Source organism: Antechinus flavipes, chromosome 5 (genome assembly GCF_016432865.1).
Source record: "Antechinus flavipes isolate AdamAnt ecotype Samford, QLD, Australia chromosome 5, AdamAnt_v2, whole genome shotgun sequence".
Taxonomy (NCBI): domain Eukaryota; kingdom Metazoa; phylum Chordata; class Mammalia; order Dasyuromorphia; family Dasyuridae; genus Antechinus; species Antechinus flavipes.
In genome coordinates, this window is record NC_067402.1 from 140,969,669 (window position 1) to 140,982,814 (window position 13,146).

The window sequence follows — 13,146 nt, forward strand, 5'->3', positions numbered from 1 at the left end:
CATAGGACAACAAACCATAATACTATAATGCAGAAAATAATAGAGAATTGTCAAAAATTTCTGAAAATAGAAAATAAAATGTCAATTGAAAAAATTTCTAAATCATCTCCATAAAACAAAGGAAACACACACACACACACACACACACACACACACACACACACACACCCCAACAACCAAGCCTGCAAATGTCAAACTTTGACCATTTAATCAAAGACAATAAGTACTACAAGTCATTAGGAGAAAGGAAATGAAATTCAAATCACGCTAGGGAAGAAAATGGCTTCACTTTATATGAAGGCCATTTTCCCATTATATTTCATATCCAGTTACATCAAGTTAGCAGTTCAACAAGCATTTTTTAAAATGCCTGCTTTGTGCCAAGTTTTGTAATTAATCTCCTAGGATTGTTCATCTATTTCCATTGAAGTTGGACTCTTTAAGGCTCTTTTTACTTTTTTTGACAAAGATAGAAGAGTGGTTTGCCATTTCCTTCTCTAGCTCATTTTATAAATGAGGAAACTGAGGTAAATAGGGTTAAGTGACTCTCCCAGAGTCACACATCTTATGTATATTTGAGGTCAGATTTGAACTCCAGAAAATGAGTCTTTCTAACTCTAGGGCCTCTATCTACTGAGCCATCTAATTACCCTAAGGTACCTAGAGTACAAATACAAAGATGGAACCTCTTGTCTTCAAAAGACCTCACATATTTTCTCAGAAAATGTATACATTCCTAATGTAAACACAAGGTTAATGGTAGAGCAGAAAGAGAGCTGACCTCAAAGTCAAGAAGACTCAGGTTCTAGTCCTGCCCCTAACAATACATCCTAAGTTTTGAGCTTGAGACAGTCTCAGCTCTCTAAGAAACTCTTTAGGACAGTAAGTTGAGGAGTTAGACCTGACTTGCACTGGTAATAGTTTCCTTATCCAAGAATCACTATACCAATGAAAGCACAAATTCATTCCTTATCCCACTCATCTTATTCCTACTCATTCTGAAAAGGAATATATTTCATTAAAATAGTTTGCTCTGTGTTTCTGCTCTATGAATAAGTAGAGTAGTATATTTATAAGCTAAAACTGAATCCTATATAAAATTCTGGCTAAATAGATATATTGTTCCCTAATGCAATAATGGCTTCAGGGAGTATATTGTTATGTTAGAGAAGGAACTGGCTTAACTTCATGTTGAATAAATTAGCCCTTTTTAAAAATCCTCAAACTTTGAATTAATAGCTTGCTAAATGGTTGTCACTTAGCGCCTGTTACTTGGTATTTTCTTTGCCTTATAATATGCTTAAGACTATACATGCAAATAATAAATTCACAAATAACATGTTCTTAAAAGTCAAGTAAATTGAAATGCTTTGGAGTATAATAATTTAATTGATATTGTCAGGGAAATAGAAACATCTTCCTTTGTAAGTTTACATTTTTGATTAAACTTCACAAAATCCCAGCAAACTCTTAAAAGTCACAGGGAACTATGTAATTACAGAAAAGAAAGAATGAAGACAGGCAAGAATGGAGGGAGGAGACAAATTCTATTTATATAAATATAACCAAATATCTTTGTTAGACTCCAGTTTCCATATGTACCTTAGGGAACTATGAGATATCCAGAATTATTCCCCACACTTTATTATATGCATATTTCATATGGGCCCCTGAACTCTTTAAGGTATCATATGAAGAGGAATTGGGGACTTAAATGAATAAAAACATTTTTTATTATCAATAGCTAACATTCACATAGCCCTTTAAGGTTTACAAAGAATAATACTTACATTGGAGCAGCTAGTTGGCTCAGTGGATAGAAAGCTAGATTTGGAGTCACAAAGATCTGAGTTCAAATTAGGCCTCAGATAATAACTTGTTTGCCTTATTGTTGTTTGTTCTTCTATTCTTCAAGAGGACCTTGACATCAGGAAGGTGATGCCATGACTTGTAAGGATTTAAGTGAGGAAAGGCTAGGCAAGGTCACCGACGTGACTTTGTCCTCCACAGCCATATTTGGATCCAGTGGCAAAATATAGATCAGAATGACGAGAAAAACAAATGGCAAATCACTCCAGTGTCTTTGCCAAGAAAACCCCAAGGAATCTTCGGTCCATGGGGTGCTGAAGAGTCAGACATGTATGGCTTAATGAAATACGTACACACGTTTGTACTATGCTATCTTATTGGATTCTCTAATAATCTTTGAGATAGAGACTATTATTTCCATTTTACTTGAGAATAGAATTAAGTGACTTGGGCAGGGCCACACAGTTAGCACAAAGTGGAATTTGAACTCAGATTTTCCACATTCCAAGCCCAATATTTACTGTACAAAGCACTAAGTTTACAAACACAAAAATGTTTTTTTTGGTTGTTGTTCCTGCTCTCAAAGAGTTTACATTTTTATAGAAAAGAAAGTATACATAGGCAGTGGTATCCAAGAAAAGGAATTTTGGTCAGGAAATCTTAAAAGATGGTGAGTGGAACAATAGGGCAGTCAGCTTATGCTTTTCAGTGATAGTAAAGTGTTGAGTTCCTTATAATTCTCAGAGAAAGAAGTGAGAGAGGTCAAGGGGGGTGGGGAAAGGGGAATACCCATTAGGATAAAGAGGAAGAAAATGACTAGGAAAAATGAGTCTGTGTATTCTTAGATAGTGAAGAGGGTCAAGGCTCAGCTCCTTTCAGGGTGATCTCTGGTCTGATTTGGAGTATTAGCAGCAGCAGGAACAAAAGCACTGTAGGAAATGACCCAAGTGGGAAACCTGGGGGCCCAGAAAGTGCATAGCCAACTGATTCTGCTCTTCCCAGGCCAGATATGGAAAAGTACAAAGGCAGCAGCAGCACAGGTGACCTGAGATAGGATAGCACCAGGAGGGAGTGACAGGCTCTCCAGTACAGGAGAGGCAGGAGGATAATATGTGGAAAATGCACTAGGTTTGGAGTTAGAAGAAATGAATTTAATTTCCTGGCTCTGTTCCCCATTACCTATGTGACTAAGGCCCCATCCTTTATTTCCTTTTCACCTGTTTCCTTCTCTTTAAAGTGAGGGAAATATCCTAGATGATCTTTTACCCTCATCCTTCCTGCTTCAGCCCCTCCATGAGCATCCAGAGAAGGGTGAGCCTTTAGAGGCAGGGGTAGGGGTATAGAGAGAGATAGGAGAAGTAGGAGGGTGTCCCTAAAAATCCAGCCTGTGGGTGTGACCCCCCAGACAGACCTCAGAGCTCAATAGAAGGATGTAAAGAGGGCAGGCAGCCAGGAGTCTGACACCGTGTGGTATGTCCTCTGGGCTTACTTTCTTGGCTCTAGGAGCCACAGGATAGTTCTTGGAAACTGCTCTACCTGCCCTTCAAGGATTCAGCAGTTGGGAGCTGGCCCCTGGAGATAGGAGCTGAGGGCTGCTGTCCCTGCTACTATTACTCCTGTCCTGCTGCTATCCCTGCTGCTGCTGCCCCTGTTCTTGCTGCTGCCCCTGCTGCTGCTGTCCCTGCTCTTGCTGCTTGTTCCTGCTCTTGCTGCTGTCTCTGCTGCTACTCTAGAGCTTAAAAGGGAAAGTAGCCAGTCCTTCCCATCCCTCATCCTCCCTTCATTCACTTCCTTGCCTCCCTCCCTCTATCAGGAAAGAAGATTACACCTGGAAAATAATAGGGAAGAATTCTCCATTTGGTGTGGGGAAGGTGGGGTCTTAATTTAATCATATTCCCTAGGGGAGAAGAGAAGAAATAATAAATATAAATGAAAATGCAAGAAAGAGTTAATTAAATTGGTGACAGTAGTAATAGCTTCTGAGCAGGCAGAATTGGAAATTTGTCTTAGATATTGCTTGACAACCTTGGGTTAGTTATTTTTGGAGTGATGGTTTAAAAATAGGCTGTTATTCAACTCAAATTCTTCAAGAGCCTTGATTCTGGGTCAAAGGAACTGGGTTCAAATCCCCTCAGTGTAATTCTAGTCAAGCTACTTCATTTGCTTGGGTCTTGGTGTTTCTGATCTATGAAATAAGAGGCTTGGATCAGGACCTCCAATGTCCCTGATCACTCTACAGATCTATGTGACAGTATGTTAACATGATGATTTCAATATGGCACAATGGAAAGAGCAATGAACTTGATACAGTGGACCATTCCCAATGCTTTGTACTTATTATCCATGTAATTTTGTTCAGTTTATTTATCAATTCTTTGCGTCTCAGTTAGATAAGACAAGAGACCCTCCAATGTCCTTTTCAGCTCTAAAATCTATGATCATATAATCTCTTGACAAAGCTAAGAAAACATGAAAATTAATTTGTAGAGAGGAAAAAAGAGTAACACTTCCCCCTCATCATTACCACCCCAAAGGAAAAACTAATTTCATTTTCTAAGTTTTGTCTTCTTTGATAAATCTATATCTATATCTATAAAGTTTTAAATGAAGATGATAAATTATCTTATTAAATTTGTAAGACCAGCACTCAATATAATAGAAACTTCTTAATCTGTATAAAAGGAATTCAATATTTAGAACTGAACATTTTGGGGAAAAGTGAATGTTTTACCATATTTAGAAAGTTCAGATTGCAGTCTTCTGGGGAGAAGGAAAAAAAAGAAGAAAGTAAAAATTGTGTAGCAGAGAAAAAAGAAAACCTGCAAGGAAGCAAAGAAAAGATGGACAGATCCAAACACAATGGATAATATTAATTATATAGACTTTCTTGAAATCAAAATTTATTGCTCTATATTTTAAGGCCTCTCATGTTCTGTTCTGCACATGATAATTTATTTTTCATTTTCTATTAATGTTTAAAATAAAGTAAAGAAGAAGGAGAAAAGGAAAGGGAGGTAGAGAGAGAAACAGGAAAGATAGGAATGAAGGAAAAAGACAAACATGAGATAGAAAGAGAGAGAGAGAGAGAGAGAGAAAGGGTGAAAATGGAGAGGAGGGGAAGAGAGAAGGGAAGAGAGAGAGGGAGGGAGGGAGAGAGGAAGAAGATGAACTAAGAAAATAGAATTCAGCCTACTTCTTAAACAGTGAGGGGAGAAAAAAAAATCTTTCATCAACTGAGAAGCCTTGGTTTGGTGATTTTTTTCCACCTCCAGTTTTGATAACTTATTTTTATCTTTGTAAGATGAGCAAGAGTCAAAATCTGACTTAGTGTTTCTAGATTTAATAACTCAGTGACTGATGAATGATGTAGAATCAAGGAGAAGTAGTGACTTTTAATGAAAAAAAGAACAAAAGCCTAATACAACTGATACACCCAGTCTGCCTTGTGTGGGCAGCATTTTCACCATCCATTACTGAAAGATGAACAAAGATGAAGTTTTAGACAAATTTGAATTTGAAGTCAAGTGAGGTATAAATGATACCTTTAATGTGGCAGAAAGAAAATATAATGAAGCATGGAAAATTGTCACTAACTTCAGGAAAACAATTCTTCCAAGTGAAAATAAAATTGTTTATACAGGAAAATGACAAATGTCTCATAAAAGTTCAGTATTAAACTTTTTTTACTCCATTTATTTTTGTTGCAATAGTTTCAGCCTCATAAAATTCTCTACTCTGAAATTCCTTTCAGAAGAAATCAAACTGTCTCATAAAGTAATTTAGTGCTCATTATTCATTTGGAATTATAGTGTGGTAAAGTGAAATGGGTCCTATTTGGAAAATCGAAAGACAGGTTCAAATATGGAGTCTGCTGCTTAGTACTTCTGTAACCTTAGGTTCTCTAAGCCTCAGTTTTGTTATATGTAAAATAAAGAGTTGGGAAAGAGGAGAGTTCTATTAACTGGTCACCAAAGTCCTTTCCCCTTCTAAATCTATAACAGTAAAATAAGTGAATTCTTTTCATTTTAGTTAGGTTTTTTAAAAATATGTTATTGGTATTTCCTATGATTTCTCTATGGTCAAGGAAAGTCTTCAAAATGTGATTGTGTAGAATTCTGAGAAGTATAGTCTTGGCTAATGGATTTATTCCATATTTTTGAACTATGATTTATTTAGTATCCTGGAAAGGTGTGGTAGCAATGTTCCTGAATCATCCTGAGTCTATTGCTTTTTCTAGATAAGAACTTATAAAAATTATTAACAGAAACCAAAACCTACTGAACATCAAGAATCAAATATATACAAAGCTCATTTTCCCCATTGGTAGAACTAAGCAAATATGTGAAATGTATGTTTTTTGAGGAGATGTCCTTTAAGTAGAAAATGACTGAACAACTTATAGTATATGAATGGGATAGGATATTATAGTACTGTAAGAAATGATAGATGGAATGGGTTCACAAAAAGTTGGGAAGACATATATGAACTGATGTAAAGAGGAAAATAGATTTTTCTACATTTTCTACAATAACAACATCATAAAGATAATCAACTTTAGCTTTTTGTTTAGTTGGTTATTGAGTTTTTTGCTGAGGCAATTGGGATTGACTTACCCAGGATCACACAAGCTAGCAAGTATTAAGTGTCTGAGGCTGAATTTGAATTTAGTTACTCCTCACTTCAGGGCTGATGCTCTATCCACTGCACCATCCTGCTGCCCCAGATAATCAACTTTAAAACACTTAATAACTCTTATCAACACAACTCTTTGTGACCCTGTGGAACATATTGTCCATGGGGACACCCAGTCTGCTTGGGGTTTTCTTGGCAAGGATACTAGAGTTCAGGATACTTTCTTCTTTCTTCCTTTTCTTTCTTTCTTTATTTCTCCTCTTTCTTTCTTTTTTTTCTTTCTTCCTCTTCTTTTTTCTTTTTTCTTTCTTTCCTTCTCCTTCTCCTTCTCTTCCTTCTCCTTCTCCTTCTCTTCCTTCTCATTCTCGCATTTTAATTTGTGATCTAGCCCCTGCCGCCCTAACAGTGAAAAAGCAACATTTTATGTTTTCTCCCATGTCTCCTATGTCTCTTAACAAAATGTACCTCACATTATCAAGATATCAGTACTCTATTACATAGAAATTCATTTCTAAAAGGCTGTCAAACTAGAACTGCTCTGTGTATACACAGAATAAGTGATTTGGCTGTGATTGGGGAGGAAAAGGTGGCTTCAGTCTTCTTGTCTTAACCAAAAAAAGACCAGAGATCTGATCTTCATACTATCTATTTGTAATCCTAAATCCACATATTTCATGGCCTTTTTTTTTTTTTAACTTTTTTTGCCCTTAAGGCTACCTTTGATGCTCATTTTGACTTAATTTCAATTGTACACAAATGCATGCATGTATGCACGCACACGCACACACACAGCTAGCATTTAAGAATACTAGATAAACATATAATTTGTTTAAGGCCTCTCTTTGGATGGATGTTCTATGATAGCCCACACCTTCCTCAGGCATAACTTCAGTAGGAATCAAGATGTTTCAAGGACTTATGCTTTGCCTTTAGTATAAAAAGGCAATAAGAGGAAATTTAAGCATTGAAGCAGGGAATTAGCTTTTAGGTTGGTCTTGCTTAAAAGCTCCCTATCACTATCTATCTATCTATATCTATCTATCTATCTATGTCTATATCTATATCTATCTATCTATCTATCTATCTATATGTATTAAGCACTATATTTACACACATACACCCATATTGTTGAGTCATTTCAGTTATATCTGACTCTGTGATCTCACTTAGGATTTTCTTGACATAGATTTTGGAGTAGTTTGTCACTTCCTTCTCAGATTACTCTACAGATGCAAGCACAGGTTAAGTAACTTGACTAGTAGTATCTGAGGCCGGATTTGAACTCAGTAGATTGAATCTTACTGATTCCTAGTCCAGTGATCTATCTACTTCTCTACTTGGATGCTCTAAATACATGTATGTGTATATATATAAAATGAGATTTATTTTGATTATTGGAATTGTTTTTTTTAAAGTATCCCTGATTTATCTTGGGTTTTCCAAAGAGATACTGTTAATTGTATGATGGTATTTTATAGGAAAAACACCCTCAAAATGACAGATGACAGCAAAATGCTTCTATTAAAATGACTGCCTCCTAGACATATTCTGCTTTCTTTTTTTCTAGGACATTGAGAGTAAGAATAACATTTAGAAAAGTCAGACCCAATGACATTTTTTTTCCTGGTGAAGTGGTTTAATCATCATTGTCATTCATTCCTCTTGATGGAACTTCCAGAACCTCCTGAAAACCAAAAGGCAAAGTTATTAGAAAAATGACTCCTTCTGGGTGTCAGAAACTAATTCATACAATTGAGAAGTTTCCATTTCTCAGATTTGAGTTTTGGAGTAGCTTTCCATTTTCCATTTTAGAAATCAGCCAATTGATTTAACATAGTTTCTACTTCAGAAAGTGTATAAAGTAAACTGGGGAAAAAATCAAAACTGTACTCTGTTTTGGCTTTTTCCCCATTCTTCCCTCCCCCACACTGAATGCTTTTACAGGAGATTGAGTGGAAACTAAGGTTTCATTCACCCATGGATCAAGTCTAACATTTGACTCTTAGGGGTTGGAAGTGGAGGAAGAGGCCATAAATCAGAATCTCATCTTTATTTTTCGTGATATTTCTTTGTCCTATGACAGTTCTCTCTTTAAGCACCAAATTCTCATTTCTGCTCTTAGGTTTTATTTTCTACCACATGGGAAATCAATGAGAAAAAATGCTTAATATGGTGCTTAGGTAGAGTCTACCAATCTCATTTTTCAGTTTAATTCAGTTTAATCCAGTTTTCTAGCAGTCAAACAGAACCACCTTATACCTTTTATTTTCAGAGAGTCTATGTGATGTACTAAAATCCACTTGTTAGATCATTGACTATTCTGAGGAAAAGCTCTGTACATAAGGAAGTTGAAGCCATACTAACCCAAAATGGACCAGTTCAGTTACAAAGAAGAAAAATAAGACAAGATTGGTACTATCTTTTTTCTTGTTCTGACCCTAGAATTTCATTATTGTAAGCTTTTCTCAAAAGCATATCTCTCTCTAGCAAAACAGCTAGGCATCTTCTCTTCAGTCAACTGAGAGAGCAAATGAAATAATATTTGTACAGTGTTTAATGCAGTGCCTGGCATGCTGTAACTATTACCATTTGAGTTTCTTAGGCAATGAGAGATCAGGATTTGCCTAATGTCACATAAGCAGTACTGTCAGAGACAGGACTAGTTTATTAAAACACACACTCTTCCTTTCTTTTAATAAACTGCAAAGTAAAGTGTAAGGCTGTGTGTATTATCACTCCTTTTAGTTTGTTTTGTTTAAGCATTTTCAATAATGATTCATTACAAAGGATTGAATTGTGAATTTGTTTGGGTCTGTATGCTATATTGAAAAAATGACAATAAAGAGTATTCTATAAGAAAATAAAAAGGCAATTCAGTGGAAACAAAACCCTAGTAAAACTGATCATTTGTTTTAATGTGTTCTGAGATTTTTTTCCTTAGATGGAGAGTTATCTTAGGTTTATTTTTTACTTTTCAACTAGTGATTTTTGGTTTGATCTTAATATCTTAAGAAAGATTCTGTAATTTGTTCTCTAGCAACCATAGAAAGAGCTCACGTTTACATATTATATTAAAGTTTGCAAAACACTTTCTTTATAACAACCCACTGAAGTAAGAAGTATATGTATTATCTCCTCTTTCCAGGTAAGGAAATTAAGAATTCAGACCTCAGTGTTCAGAAACAGGACTCTATAGTTAGAAAATCTGAATTCAGATGTGACCTCTGATGATTACTAATATGTGACATCTGTAAAGTAAGGAGTATCGACTTTAATGGCCTCTAAATTTCCTTCAAAATTCAGCTTTTGATCTTCATAATTTTTAACAAAGACAAGGACTTGCCTATGATCACAGAGCTAGTCAGAATAAGATAAACATCCTGATTCCAGGTCAATCAATCCCTCTATCCACTGCACCATACTTCCTTCCAGTATATTTTGACTATCACCAATATCTGAAGCAGGAGTGAGAACTGAACAGAGATTATTTGAACAAGAACTATCAGTTGTCCTCCATTGGTTACTCTCCCACCTCCATTTTCGTTGGCTACCCAAAAAGCTGGGGCTTGAAGCTGATACTAATAGCCACCAACCTGCAGAGGAGCCAAAAGAATTAAGGATGGTGAATAAAAGTACTATCCTTGCAAACTGGCAGAAAGAAGAGAGGAATGTCCTTTTTGAAAGTGTGTTCCGGGCTACATCCTTTCCAAGTGCACTATTAGTCATCTCCCTGCAGAATATTATTTACAAAGTCTTACTTGTATTCTTAAGGATTTCAAATCAATTGTCATCTTATTCAAGAACATTTCATTTGTTGAGATCGCCATGTCAAGTTAGAAATGTGTGTGGGAAGAGTTGACATCCAGATTGAAACATGTGCCTTACAATTAATTAATCTCTTTAAAAAGATTTCTCCCTCCTTTGACACATGCTATGTGACTTAGGGATGGAGAGGGGGGAGGGGAAGTCACTTGATTTCCCAATTCCCTAGACATCTCTCAAATATACTAAATTGCAGACAGATACAAATATGCATTGGTACAAGGAAGTTCTTTCACTGGACTCCTATACAAAAGAAGTCATAGATCCAATTAAAAAAAAAAAAAAACCTCAAACACTTTAATTTTCAATATTCTTTTTCCCATATCAGAAAGATCCCAGAGTCTAAAATTTCTTTAAAACGAATCTTGCATAGATTGGCCTAGTTTTATAACTCTTTTGAAGTATTTTTCATAGATTTTTACAGATCAAGATTTTTTTTTTTAACATCAAATACTAAAATCATTAAATTCTTTTTTTTATTAGGCTAAAAGCTGAATAAGAGAAATGGAGGAAGATTCAGTCTGGGGAAGAGGAGAGGGAATAATGTCTATGACATCTCAACATATAGGGCACATCTGCTCTTTTTGCCCAATTTCCCCTCCACACATGATATCCCAAAGATTATATTTTTTTCTTTTTACTGTAACATGAAACCTTAAAAGTAATTACCAAGGACATTGAAGAAAATATTCTGTGGAAGGTTCCATTTTGACTTGTTCTAATTTGAAACAAGAAACAGGCTCTTTAATTCCTCAAAAATTCTCCTTATTAATTTTTTAAAAAATAATTATCATAATTCCAGTCTGGTAATAACAGTTATATTTTAAGGCTTATTCTATGGCCATGAATATACAATAATTCATGGCTTCCTTCCTGTTTGTTAAATGATATATTTTCTAATTATTTTTCACCTTCTTTGCTATCCTGTATAGATATAGTCATATAATTTTTGATTGGTTGTTCAACAAAAATGATATTTTCATATTTAAAATTTGGAATTTAAAAAACAAGTTGTACACACAATAAGTTGTACCATGCTGAATAAGATTTCTAACATCATTCACTATGTGAATGTTCATCATTCATTTATGCCATCCACTGATGGGTCGTCATAGGAGTAATTAATGTGTCAAAAGGACAAGCCATCACATAAGAATATTTATCAGCTTAGAGAGTAAGTAGATCATATTACATATTGTACAGCCCTTATTTTAACCATCAAAGTATGGTACCAGATACAAACTAAAAAGAAATATAGGTAATGAATCAAATGTATTTTTAAGGAATCTTTATTCTTGACTTGGAAGAGACGGTAAGTAAAATATTATTTTCTAGTTGGGGATGAAGCACAGATTGTTTAAGGAATAGTCATTTTAAAATTATATCCAAAAGTAAACTTGGACTTTTTTTTTTAAATGAATATATCTTTTTGACAGTTGAAATAGGAGCCTTTGTTTAGAAAGACATGTTTTATCTTGAAATATATAAACACTACTGTGAGACTTTTATTTTATAATTGAAATATGTTTTGTAATTTTAAAAAGTCCTTTCCTTCCTTCAGAATATCTATTTGCAGTGTAATGGACATAAAACTTAAAATAGATTAAAAATAAAATAAAATGGCAAATAATAATTCATTTTTCTTTGTTTAGGATTACTATTATTCAATGAGGTTTGTTAAGGTCTACTTTTATTCTATCAGGGTTTTAATAAACTTTTTTATTACCAATTTTCCTTTAATTTATTTTATTCAGATAAATATTGTGACTTTAATGTTAACTATAGTTTTCTGATAAGTGATTTATTAAAAATCATGTTGTGTTATGATTCACATGATTTTAAAATTAACTTGTGAGGAAAATTGTTCTGAACAAAACTCATATTAACTTCTTTTTGTTATTTTAAAATATAATTTAATTTGATTTATTGAAACTCATTTTGCTTAAATACAGACATACATTATTTTCCAAGATGGAGTGCAAGGCAGATTTATTCCCAAGGGGAGAGAAAATATATTTCCATAAATATTATATGAATAAATAAATATATATATATGCATAAAACAATATTTTTTCTTTGTGAGGGATATAAGCATCCTTTATTCCTACTGAGTGAAAGGCACAACTTTCCTATGCTGTATTGGCTTTTCATTATGATTGAGTGTTTAGGACTTAATCCTATCCACAGATATCACCCTCTGATAGTCTGAAAAATTAGGTATGATTCAAATGCATGGGGTGTGGGTGATTTTTCATATGATCTATACTGGAGTCAGAAAATAGGGTTGAACATTTGCTTTCTGTTTGCATACAAATGGAATCCACTTCGTGGCTAATGGTGCAGCTAACATGATACTACTGAGAGACCTCCCCTCATCTTTGTTCATTTAAATGCATCATTGTGAAAATTTAGTATCTGTCACGGTAAGCAAGCCTTATCCTAAATTTCATATTTTAATTTTTAGATTCTTGTTTTTAAGAACAGTTTGATATTATAGCAAAGACTAAGAGGCAGGAATTTAATGCAGGAGTCACTAATGAGTTGTGTGACCTCAGGCAAATCATTTAATCTTTCGTGGCCTTGGTTTCTTGATTAGTAAAAATGAGGGTCATGGACTGCATGACCTTTTTTAGCAGAAACACTCTGCATTTATCACTTTGTGTGTCTACATGGTTGTGTGTGTGTATATATGTGTATATAGATTTAAAATGTGCAGTACCTAGCCCAAAATATTGCATAGAGTAGATATTTGATAAATGTTTATTGATCTGACCGTCATTTTGCTTAAGATTGTGTTTATCTCTTCTTTGGTTTTCAAGATTTTTACTTTTGTGTTTATTCGTTATCTTTCTAAGATTTTGAAAAAAATTGCCTGCTTGATTT

At 34.5% G+C, this 13,146-nt stretch overlaps 1 protein-coding gene across 10 annotated transcripts in view; it reads left to right on the plus strand.

Moving 5' to 3' along the window:
• NRCAM (neuronal cell adhesion molecule) overlaps positions 1–13,146 on the plus strand; it is a 323,133-nt gene that overhangs the window by 213,989 nt on the left and 95,998 nt on the right. Inside the window, exon 1 of one of the 10 annotated variants that reach the window (XM_051963164.1) lies at positions 12,612–12,686. The exons of the other annotated variants lie outside the window; for them this stretch is intronic. The gene's annotated coding sequence lies outside the window, so the exon portion shown is untranslated. Of the gene's footprint in view, positions 1–12,611; positions 12,687–13,146 lie in introns of those variants that run through there. 10 annotated transcript variants of the gene reach the window in all.